The sequence below is a fragment of the Strongylocentrotus purpuratus genome, unplaced genomic scaffold (assembly GCF_000002235.5).
Source record: "Strongylocentrotus purpuratus isolate Spur 01 unplaced genomic scaffold, Spur_5.0 spur5_scaffold_15, whole genome shotgun sequence".
Lineage (NCBI taxonomy): Eukaryota > Metazoa > Echinodermata > Echinoidea > Camarodonta > Strongylocentrotidae > Strongylocentrotus > Strongylocentrotus purpuratus.
The window spans coordinates 22865968-22879606 of NW_022145600.1; positions in this window are offsets into that span (position 1 = coordinate 22865968).

Sequence of the window (13639 nt, forward strand, 5' to 3'; positions counted from 1 at the left end):
TTTATTATTATTATTATTTATATACCTCACTTAAGAAATCCAGCCATCTGATTGGTCGAATTGCATTCATAAACTTCAACTGTTCCTGTAAAATTCTCGGTAACCATGCATAAAACATTTCAATATTTTTAATAACCATGGTTATTAAAAAAAGTTGGTCAGCGTCCATGGTTACCCCATAGGTATACATGTTAAAAAATGGTTTGAGCGATGGAGGATGCCGTATGTGTGCGAAGGATTGGTCGGTAATTTCAATACAATTGAATCTCGATCGATCTTACCGACAATTTTATCTTGCATTGTTGACATGAAGACGAAAATAAACTTCCAAAAACAAAAAAACAACATCTGCCGATAGATCTTGATCTAAGTTCGTGCCAATATGCATTGCAAAAGTAAAAGAAGAGTCCGTATATGGAGCTTTTGCGAAGCATTCATCACACGCGAAGCCGGTTTCAATCCATTTTAATGTATATATTGGAGAAAACTGCCAAGCATGTTAACGGCGGGCCATAGCCGAGTGGTCTAAGCGTTGGTTTTCGGTACACCTCTTGTTGTACGCAAGAGTTCGTATCCCGTCTTCGACAAAATTGATAAATATTTTTAATTTTTCATTTTTTAGTCTATTTTTTTTCGGCATATAAAAGTATTAATGACTGCTTTAATATTCGAGAAATAGTTGTTTTCATACGCTCTCGGGAAGGTTAGAATTGGGCTATTCCCCTCGGCAAGCCTCGGGGAATAGCACAATTCTAACCTTCCCTTGAGCGTAATAAAACAACTATTTCTCTCAAAGCAGTCATTAATACTATACTTTAAACTTGATATTAATTCATTACACGTTCACAAAGACTTCCTAGAAATAAATTCAAAGGCAATTAAAATACACTATTGCATATATCCCAAGGAAATCATGTTTGGATTAGGAAATACGTCGCTGCAATGCTCGCATATTTTAAAAGGTGATGACCAAGGCTATTGAACTTGATCAAGGTTCACTTTCTGAAAGCCTTTGCGATCGTCTTTGATATAGGCCTACGTTAATAGGTATAGTCAAACGTCACATCAAATGTTTATTTCGGTTATTTTCCACAGATTTTACCACAATCCACCAGGCAATACCCGCAATACCATCACAAGCAGACATAGTACACCAGAAGACCTCCCTCTTCAAACGGATCGAGGGACGGCGCCTTCAAAATCATGTGATCAAAACCAAACATGGATTGTCATTGGTCAAATGCGGTGCCGAGTGTAACAAGCGAGATGACTGCGTGTCATTTAACATCAGCAACGGTGTGTGTGAGCTCAACAACCAGGTGGTAGACGGCACTGGTGTCCACAGAGACGACTTTGTTGAAGAAGAGGGATTTAAATATTATGAGAAACAATAGACTTTGAGCCGAAGTTTTTCTTGAATGTATTAACCATCATGGTAATGGTTTGCGAAAACACATAATTGACGTACATAGAGATTCACTCTCATTCTTCTTCTTATATCATTCACTTATTATACCAACTTAGAATATGAGTGTTTAAAGAGATTTGTCGATCATGATGTTGATTTACTTCTTTTAATGTGGATAACGAAACTTTAGAAGAAAAGTGGTAACAACTTGTAGTTGTGTTGTTCATGTGCATCTATATAAAATTTACTTGTGTATGATAAATGATCAATATCTGTTTAACCAGACAAATACTGTGACAATCGCGAACACATTAAAGTAATTGTTTAGTCATGTTTAGAGCACATGACTGTATGTAAATAATTCTGTATTTGATTGTGTGAATTCTATATCCATTACATTGTTAAAAGTCAAATGATTTAAAACACGCCTTTTTGGGTCAGACTATTGCCATTATGTAATGGAGCGTTATGACAGAAGAATACACTTTTATATTTATAAATAATGAAGAGACAATTAACACGAAAATGTTTGCCTTGATTTTTTAATTATTTGGTTTCTGAATCATCTTTTGAACAACGGCCTACATTTTCATGAATTTCAACATAACGGTATTAATCTGATAAGGTCTACACAACATGTCCACGCACACCCATATACACACACAAATAAAATACTGATTGGATGTTGATGTTCTCAATATTCATGCCTTTACAGTTGGGGTACTATAAATAGGTTTTGATTTTCAGGATAAAATCAGAACTATGGGTACCTTATATATCAAATGCTGAAAATAGGACCTATGGTTTATCTGAACCGAATCAGATTCCATAGGACTAGGTCACAGCTATACAAGGACACATCTTTGTTCTCAGATATCGGCTTCGTGCATAGTATTTCCCCGGTCGTAAAAATTGAACGCAATAAGAATTTGACGTTTTATACAGTTTTAAATGACCAACCTATGGGCTTACAGGTTTATTTATCTCATGTGATTGGGAAGGCACAGCGACTTGATATAAGACCGGTGTTGGCGCGACTTAAATCACTTCATTAGAATTGTGTGTTCATCAGAATTGTGTTTGTTTGCATTATCTTGTTAGTAGATTTTCCTACTTTTGCAGTGTTGCGCTAGAATTTGATTAATTTTGTTGTAAATTCAAATCCTTTTTGATGGCTCATCAGATCTGTGTACATAATTAAGTTGAAAGAATTGCTGAAACCTAGGCCCATAACTGTCAGTGATGAACACATATTCAAAGCCCATAATTGAGTTTTAAGTTATTTTCTATCTTTTGGTTTTCAGTACAAGTCCTATCCCCTCTTATTTCATTTTTTCTCCTCTCCTATTCCTTGGGTATTCTTTGTTCCAAACTCTTTTTTTTCATTGTGCTGTTACCTGTTTTAGCACTGCGTTGATCTCTTCTTTTGTGTATATCTTCGTTTTTTATATTTAAAAAGAAATCATTCCTTATTTTATTCTTCATTCTATCATTCTACCATTCACCCCTTTGCCCCTTATTTGATCCCCTTTTCTCTTTTAAACCCAATCTTCCCTCCTATCCTTCCCTTTAAATTTCCGTCCCATAGACAACTAAAGTATTAATTCCATATAAGCTGCATATAGGCATTACTAAAAATAAAAGGCACCAATATGTCCTTCGTGTTAGTGTGGACCAAAAAGCAACCATCATTCTTACGGATTATTTGTACATCAGAGGTTCATTGTTTGACTGGAGAAAAAAAAAATGATTTTGAGTCATGGGTAAATTAAAAACACAAAAAGTATCTTATTTTTATAATTTGTTTGTAATACGGTGCCAATCATGATATAATACATTCCCTGGAAAGAAAGAAACAGGGCTCAGAAGTAGCCTATGCTTTGTTTTAAAATATTGGGAAAAAATGTATGTGGCAAAATGCATAAGATTGAAGTTGTAATAATTTCAAGGAGCAAATGAAACTATTTGAGCCTAATAATATACATCCGACTTTAAATTGTATAATCTGTAAACTTGGTGAAATACAATATTTTAATGTTTTAAGGAAAATAAATAAAATGAACCTAATTTGTATTATCTTATATCAATATATCTCTTCATATCTTTTAACATATTGAATTGTAATGTGCATACGGTTGGGTTAAGTAAATCATACGTGGAAGAAGTCTGAAAACAGAACGTGAGAAAGAGAGAGAGAGAGAGAGAGAGAGAAAAAAAGGATAAGAGAATAAGAAGTATTTAATGGTTATAGATGTTATGAAATGAGAAATACATAATGCTGTGACTTATTGTGCGAGAGAGAGAGAGAGAGTGAGAGAGAAAGAGAAAAAGCAAATGAGAAAAGGAAAGATAATAACAGAGAATTATTTGATTGTGAGAAATGAGAAATATGTAATGCTGTAATATAGTGAGAGGGTGAAAGAGAGAAAGCAGTTGCCAATATCATGTTCAAATATGTATTTAAAACAGTTGAAGCATGTGGGGGGGGGGTAATAGCACCAGCATATACACTGTCCCACCCCTGCTCTCTCCAACTGACAGGATTTGGGACAGTTGATAAATATACACTTGGTTGGGTTCTCAAAAGAGAAATGGGAGGGGTGTCAAATTACATTTAAAATTTGCTGAGCACCCTCCTCCCCACACAAAAAAAAAATGTGAGAATGAAGAAGAAGAAAAATCAAATTTAAATGTCAAAAGTTCCCATTTCTTTTCAATTTAAAAAAAGCAAATGAGAAAAGGAAAGATAATAAAAGATAATGAGAAATATGTAATGCTGTGATATAGTGAGAGGGTGAAAGAGAGAAAGCAGTTGCCAATATCATGTTCAAATATGTATCAAAAATAGTTGAAGCATGTGGGGGGAGATCCACCATCATACTCCCTGTCCCGTTTCATGTGAATATTCCCTGCTCTCTCAAACTGACAGGGTTTGGAACAGCTGATAAATATACCCTTGATTGGGTTCTCAAAAGAAAAAGGGGAGGGGGTGTCAAGTTACATTTAACATTTGCTGAGCACCCTCCTCCCCCTCACAAAATATGTGAGTAAGAACAAAAGCATTAAATGTCAAATGTTCCCATTTGTTTTTGACAATAAAAAAGGCGTTCTAATTTGCCAGCAGAAATTTAATTGTGTCCCCCTCTTTGTCTAACCCTCTTCACAATGCTTCCCCTAATATTCTCACCCACTTTCTTCATTTTCTTTCTTTCTTTTTTGTTAACTTTTAAGCTTGTGATCATGGACTGATTATACACATACAATTTAATTACATCAATCCTTTTAAACATTACTTATTGCTAATGAACAAGATCCATTCATGATTCTTATGACATAAAAAATAATTAAAATCTATCAAACACACAAGACGCCAATATTCATATGACACCGACCATTCCAACTCTCTAAATAATCAGCAATCGTGACAACTGTAATCATTTTTATATGAGAAGGCCATATTGTGTGGAACTATTCATGAAATTAAAATGGTTCAATATTTTTGACTCGATTTTTCCCCTCCAACAGTATGAAGCTGTATTCAATAATCAGTGAAAATCATATTGGGTCCTTATAATAAAGGACGTAGAGGACAATGATTCGTCAATACTGGTGCGCAGTGATAGGCCAAGTGATGAATACATTAACATATTATGAATAAGTAAAGCGATGGCGGAGCATGAGGGACCTGGGGGTGTTTCCTAAAGAGTTCGTAAAGTTACGCATGACTTTACGAACGACTTGTATATGAAGTGCCGGAGAGGATGTCCAAAGTTTTTTTTCCTGATATTTCCAATAACCTCAATTAAATTATGGCAAAAAATATACTTTGCATTGAAAATGTTTGTTATAATAAGAATGTTAATCTACATCTGCACAGCTCAACTTAATAAATAATAATCAAGAATGATTGAGTATCCCATTTGGATTTTCATATACAAGTCGTTCGTAAAGTCATGCGTAACTTTACGAACAGCTTTGTGAAACACCCCCTGGTGTCGTGTAGCTACGCACGAGAGTAGATGGGTGACCCATAGGGGCAACCACACACTTACTGCATTGCGTAACCCCCCCCCCCCCCCACACTACCCAATAAGCCCCCCCCCCCTCTTATATGGCGACTCGTTACACCATAAACCTATTTAAAGAATTTAAAGAAATTTTGCAATGGCAATTTTTTTGTTCACTTCTACTTCATGAGGTAACCATTTTTTGTTGGGTATATTCTGCCCTCTTGTGCTGCAAAAGGAAACATGTAGTTGTTTATTTTTGTATATGCGATATCAGAGCAGTTGAGAGCAGTAAATTATCTGTTTACACCGTGACCATAATTATAACTGTGTACATTGGATGAGAGGTGTTAGGGCTCTTTTCTGTTCACATCGCAATCTACAGAATGGCCAATCTCAGATATATTACATTATTGATGCTAAACTTACCTAGAAAGATTCAGTAACTTTCATGGATATCTTAAAAGGTCATTTATTACGGAATTAAACAAATTTAAATATAAGTTTCAATATCATGTAAAATTTTTGAAAGGTAGACATTAAGGTAAATTGTGAATAAAATGCTCTTCAAATCCATTGTGCAGTAAAAAAAAATTAGAAACAATTATATAGAATGTCGTATAGTTAACTTCCACAAATGATCCATTGTAACATCTACCGGGAAAACAAATTCTAAAAAAATAACACGACTGATTCAATTTTTTGTTGAACTGTTATTATATTTATAAACAGATATCATCCCGGGGACTCAAAACCAAATCGTTGCTGCCCTTTGATAAGGCAATAATCACCACTACCAAGTTCCCCTTAAAGCCGTCGGTCCCCTGATTGCTTACCTACAAGCATACACATGCTTTCTTAGCAGTCGGGTAAACTAAACAGACCAATCAAAGCTAAAGGTTGTCGACCCCAACCTCATTCCAGCCACATGCTTGTGTAGTCCCATATATTTTATGTGAAAAGTGCATGTGACTTTGAACAAAACTGGGCCAGTCTCTCATCATTTTGACGTTTCCAAAACCTCAATATATATATACCAATACTTATATTGGCGATTAACCTTCCCCCATCGCTTCCAAATAGTATCTTTCACAATGCAATCTCATGACCAAAAGCTCCGCCTAATATCTTTTAAAAAGAAATTTGACATTTAAATGAAAAAAGAAGAAGAATATATATGCTAATAAAACGAAATCCCGATACGAATCATCAATCACTCCAATTGTATAATCTTCTCTTTATCAGTAATTGGTTCGAAAGACACAAATCTGCTATTGTGTTATTTAGGGTAATACATTATTCAATATGAGGGTGTAAATCTCTTGCTCTCTATATTTGCCTTATATCAAGGAGTATATAGAGTATTTCATGTACTATTTATATGTCCAACGGCATCTTGATACTTATTTTCTTATTTATAGAGGTGAGCAATTACATAACATTCTTCATGACGTTACCATGAGGCATAACATTTGGGAACAGTCAGGAAGAAGGATCATTCATTCGTTTATTTTGTTATATGATTTTAAAACGCTGAAAAAGGAAACTGGAACGAAGGCCAATATTGCGTCACGCTGGAATTTAAAAAAAAAATTCTATTGGTTTAATTAAATTTCATTGTAAAATATCATTTTTTGTTCATAACAGATTTCACACGTATGCCAATTTCTTCGCGCTCGACACTAGCCAACATACTCCTCTGACAGGACAGTCACGTTTTCATCTGTTCCAGGTGTATTTTGAAACTCCTATCACTTCCACAGATTAACAGCTGCTTCATTTTCTACGTCAAACTTCAACTAACCTTTAATTTCTTAAAAGTCAGGATCATACACTCAGAAAGTGCAATGAATTGTTCCAGAGTTGTTTACATTTTCGCGTCGGTTATCTTGATCTTTCTTTTTATTGGTCTTTCCAGCTCGACTGAGATGGAAGGTAAGTGACATTCATGGGAAGATGGATGTGTCGGGGTCAAGTGGATATGTCACCGGACTATGAATCACATGGTTCGGGGTTCGAGTCCCGCCACGACACCAATGTCCTTTGACAAGACCTTAATCTACATTTGCCATACTCGACCCGGTTGACGTAAATGGCTTCCTGTCAGGAATAAGTTCCTTGAAATGCTTGAGCGCCATAGAGGCAGCCATCCTAAAGCCCGGGTAATAATAATTGTGGAGTGCCAGGAGTGTCAAGTTAGACTGATATGAGCGCTATACAAGAACCTCCTATTATTGTTATTGTTACTGTATCATTAGTGTTATCATTAATATTATGGAATTATGCTCTCGCCTATCCTGAATCTCCTTAGCTATTTGGGGGGAAAGTCATCATTTTCATTAAAGTGGTCATCGGGAAATGTGTTTGATATGATGCAAATCAGTTGATGACGTGCATGAACAGAAATATAGTCACATATATTTTGTTCCTTTTAATTAATGATTATGCGAAATTTGTTATTATGATTATGCGACAGTTGTATTTACGAATGTTCCAGGATATGCCTTAAAAAGTGTTCGTGAAGTTTGGAAATTTGTCTCCAAGTCAGGTTTAAATAATTTTATTGCTAAATGTAATTTTTTAATTTATAATTTCATTGAAAAACGTACCAAATCAAATCTTTAAAAAGATAATTTGAAATATCATTTCTACGCTGTTAATCCCACAAGAGAGGAAGGAATGCGTAATATATCGGCTATAAAGAAATCAAAAGAGAAGTGCGTCAAGGTTGCGTAATGTCCCTGAACCTGTGCGCAGAGTTGATAATCAGGGAAATTGCAGTGTCAGTGTTGAAGGTGAAAATACTCTGCTGCTGACACTGTTTTGTGTGCGGTGAGAGTGAAGAACAGAGTGAGGAACAAAGTGATAAACACAGCGAAGAAAATGGACATTAACGAAGACCATGGAAAGGAAAAAAACAAATATAATATGTTTTTCGTGAGGAAATTACATCATTTTAATATTTAGTGTACATAAGAATAATGAGAATAATGTGAAAAGATATAAAAACTAACCGAGAAATACTGCAAATAGCAGGACTTAAACAAAATATCCTGATATGAATTGTTACAGCTAGAGTTAAGCGAAATACTTATACCTCATCAAAATACATCAGAGTATCTTGAAAGATTTGTTGAAAGGAAAAGTAGAAGGTACCAAAACAAGAGGGAACCCAAGAACCAACTGGGAGGTAAACATCAAGACAAACAGTGGAATGACAATCAGCCTCCGAGCTGATAGAAGATACCTTGATAGATATGGATCACTTCCTTCGTGGCTGGATCTTCACCAAAGTATCGTAAAAGATACTCCAAAGTAGTCGTTGGGTCAATAATAATATAGTAATGATAGTAATATTGGATACAACGCAAGGTGCTCAAGGCGCTCTAACAATATTCTTGAAAAGCGCTTTTCACTATTTTTCTTTCAGTTTTGAGGATTGATTCCACTCTACTCGAAGCGAAGTGATCCCTGAAAATTATATATCCCCCACTCGCCCCTTAAAAAAGGGAGCCTCCATTCCTGTACATTACGAGAGTAGCTGTACTTATCTTAATCAATATCTAAAAATTGTTCTATCTCTTTCATTCGTGTAGAATCTGACTCATCTTCGTCCTCTGGTGATTGTGACAATCCCACTTTAACATCCATGTTTAAAAAACAGGATAGACAGGTAAATAATGAATGTATTCGTGCATCAATACCTATATAAATCTTGCATCCATCTATACGTTACTATGTATTAAACACATCAAGTATGAGAAATGGTGATCGTGACATTCTGACTTTACATTAATGTGTAAAGGGAGAAAAAGACAGTTAATAACGAATTGCATACATAACAAAAGTGGAATATTAGTAATCCCCTTCATTTTCTAAGGGGGGGGGGGGGGGGGGTCTGCCAGAGATTCTAGACGAAAATTTTACTCCTCGCACCCCAAAACTGCCTGACAAGCCGAAAACAGATCCTCACATATTTGGGATTAGAACATATCAATTTTTTTTTTTTTTTTTTTTTTTTTGTAAAGCGGGTGAGAGTGTGCTATTTATTAAGAACCCCTAGATCTATAGACAACGGCCTATGTCACACTTTGCTCAAGAGAACACGATTCTCTAATTTTTCAGGAATTTCTCATACTTATACTCTTATACGTATTTATGGCAATATATGGAGTAGGCTCCATCAGTATTGATTATTTTTATTTTTGTTTCAAATTTCCTTATGTGTTCTTAAAAAGTGAAACCGTGACTAGAACGCTTTCGAGCATAACTAAGACACAACATTATATATTAACGGTGCTTTTTAGACTACCTATTTCATTAACTAAAGGGTTTTCAGAATAATAGCCTTCTTATGGGATTTTTTTTCTTCTTCTCAATTCTTTTGTAGAAAAGAAGTGCGGCACCCAAAGGTAAGTAAGAACGAGTGGTTTTCAAAGCGATATAACTACGATTTGATACATGTCTGTACATCCTGAAAATAGGGGTAGAACAGATAACTGCTAGAGTGCTTTAAAGCCACCTCTATGCCTTTGTTATTCAGTAGATTATACAAACATTTGAGTGAGGCCTGTAGTAAATTACATTTGCCCTAATATAATATATACCTACTTTTCCTTCCCCTTCTTTTTTTAACGATCTCCCTCAATTTGTGATATTTTTGTTCAGACATGAAAATACACACAAAAACTGGGAACCTATAAATAGTTTTAAAAACATAATCGTTCATTTTAATGCAATTTCGCATTGTTTTGAGCCTCTGAAGTACACATCTAAATGAAACATGTACAAAAAGTCTCAGTAGCATTATTGTGTGCAGAAAAAAAATCAAATAATAAATATCAAAACTGAAACCCCTCCTCATCATTTCAAAATTAAGATTAAAATTAAATTAAAACTAAGATTCCATTTTACTTTGCACACTGCACGAACCGACAGCGATTCGATTTTCGAAGAAATGGCAATTGTAATAGATATGGAAATCAAAACAAGCATCATCTTCCCGATTTCTAAACTGATGATAAGAATACTAACAATCGGAATGTTAGTGCATTCAAACCTTCTAGTCAGAATAATAGCCGAATCAGCTTTAAATCGTAGATATTCGCACCCCTCGTCTGATGGAAATACGTTTCTGTGCCGATTTACCAATTCTTCCTTCAACGAAGTTTAAAATCCCTTGAAATTTGAAATAAATCAGTTGACACCACTATATTTCCGGTTTCAATTTCTCATTATGCATAAATGTGGACTTAATGTCCGATATAGTTTTATATTTATTACTTTACCTCGATAAACTTAGGCTCGCTTCACCGGTTGGCTATTTTGGGATGTAAACATTGGAATTATTTTGTGATGAGATTGCACTTCTTGATTTCTTTCTACGGGGTGAAGACCAAACAGTTCCAAATAATCGTATCTTTCTTCTATAACCTAAATAATTTAATCTGATGTTGTCGCTAATGTTCTCGAATTTCATTTCTTTTCTAATAATGTAATGCATTTATCTAAATTAAAGTGAATTAATCTTAACGAAAAAAAATGTAAGTTACATCCTATGCATTGTAAGTGAAGATGGAAATGTGTTTACCGTCATAATTACACCTTTGTATCACATTGAGCATAGTTACAGGATGTAAACCAGTAGCCGAGTCAACAACGATCACGATGGAGTGTGACCCAGGATCAATGATCAGAATCACTAAAGGAGTATGTGTTGTAGTTCCTTCTTGTGATGCTTATGACCCCTCCGTGGAGAGCAAGTGTGATAACAGTGACACGACGGCACAGTGGGCTCCGTATTGCGAGACTGTCAATCCATGTACCATCACTGCCTCATGCCGGGCGGGTTCAACGTGCCCCGGGGAGCTCCTGCTGTACACCTACATCTACGCTGATTATGAATGTAAGCAGTAGCGGTTCTAGAAATGGCGGGAAATCAGCCCCCCCCCCCCCCCCCCCAACCCCCTTGAAAAAAAAATCTTCCACCTCGAATTAAAATCTAAAATAATATTAATCTATGAGAGGCAAATGCAGAATAAGTGCACGAATCCCCAAGTCCCAGCACCCCTCCCAAAACAGACAGAATGAACATTTAACGTCTCTATGAGCTTTGAAATAAAATGCATCGAATAAATCAAGGAATGACATTGTTTTCAAGGGAAATAAATCATAAACGTTGGTTCCACTACAAAAAGTATTTGCATAACAATCCCCTGAAACTGGGAAACAAACTTCGAACTATATTCCAGTTCTTCTTATTGGGGGATAGGTAGTGGGGTGATATTTTATGTTACATATTCATAGTTATCTTTCGGCACTTTGTTCTAAGTTCAATACATGTTCAATCAGGTTGCAATTAATACAGCAACTTTCCCTGCACCACTTGATACAAAGCGGTTTGAGATGCCATCCACGAATGTGTGTTCCCAAGCAGTGACAATGCAAGTTCAATGAATGCATAAGGTTTTAGAACAGATTTGTCTACTGATGGCAGGTTGGTGATTTTAAATTGAGGAGGGAGTCTGTTCCAGAGTGTTTGAGCAGGAGAGGTAAAAGCTGCATATCCAGCTAATTTGCCGATGAGTGGTTTAATAAAGATAACGGAAGATCTTTCATCCTCCTATAAATCAAATTGTTTAAATCATCGATTATCTTTTAAATGCTATTCTTATTCCATACTCAGGTGTTACGGATGGAACAACCGTGCCGACAAGGTCAACAAGTGTAAGTTGTCAGTAACGTGGTCAGACATACTATGATACAAATATTAGCTTGGAAGAATATAATACGGTGTAATTTAAAGAATTGGCTAATGTTTTTTTTGTTGATAGTTTGTGTACGACATTATAAATTAACTTATCGTTCATCTTGCGATTTATTCACTAAATTTACTCACCCTCTTAAACACTTATTCATTAATTCATTCGTCTAATTTCATTTTATTTATTTGGTCAACATACTTTTGACATTGGTGTTGCTTGTTCCCACTTGCAAATACAAGTGTCAGACATGGTTTATGAGTTAAAACAGATATAGGTTTCATAACATCAAGTTGAATGATAAAACGATACACTTAATATTGATCTTTGCTTGGTTACTGGGTTGTTTCTTATTCTGCTACTAAGTTATGTATGTAATTCTAAATTACCCCTTTTTCATGAAATCTACGTATCACAATAAAATAACAAAAAATATTTTATGAAATCTACGTATCAGATAAAATAATTTAAGTTATTTCACGAAATTAATCTATTATGATTATACTGATGGCAAAGAATTGTTTATTTCTGTTTCGTAACAGGCCAGCCGTGAAACACCTACAGAAATAAGGACTCCAACGCCAAGTAAGTATTTACAAACTGATGTGTAGGTGTCATGGTAAAAAGATCATTCACTTGACTCTCAATCCTAATGTTTAGGGTTCGAATCCCAGTCCGGCACCAATTTTCTTTTGCAAGACATTAATCAGCATCCGCAACTTCCTACCCAGTTTAATTGGGTACCTGGCAATCGCTAAAGTAATACATTCGCAGGGCACTCTGGCAAAATAGCACTCAATCTGATAAGGCTTCTCTTGGTAGACAAAATCATGATTATTATCATTAATATCATTTATTATCCAAGATAAAGCAAATCCAGATAAAACACTATTGGTTATGAAAGTAGGCATACAGCAATTAGAAACATTATAATTAAGGGCTAAATAAAGGTAACTATTATAATTGTATTAATAATAATAGTATTATTATCATTGTTGTTGTTTATATTGTATCCTCGTTTAAAGATATCGAGTTAAAATTTCGTATAATTTTGTGTAATAATTGAATATTTTATCATTATCAAAATGGGGCAAATACGCGGGCGGGATGGGGGCCGTAAATAATACCTTTGGGGCGCAGCATCCAAAGCTCCCCGCCGTCGTGTAGATATTGACGGTATCCGTTGCCTCATAATTCAATTAGAAATAAATATGAAACTATCCAACAGGCTACATGAAATTTCAACTTAGCCTTTAATAAATCAGTCAGGTTTAGGGATATGCTATATGTATTTCCATGTCAAAAGCATGTCTACGTAACCTTGTAGTGGGTTGGAAGGGGTAAGTCTTTACCTAGCATTGCATCTTTTAATGCTCGTCATTTTAATGCTATTCTTATTCCAAACATAGGTGTCAGAGGTGAAACAACCGTGCCGACAAGGTCAACAAGTGTGAGTTGTCCAT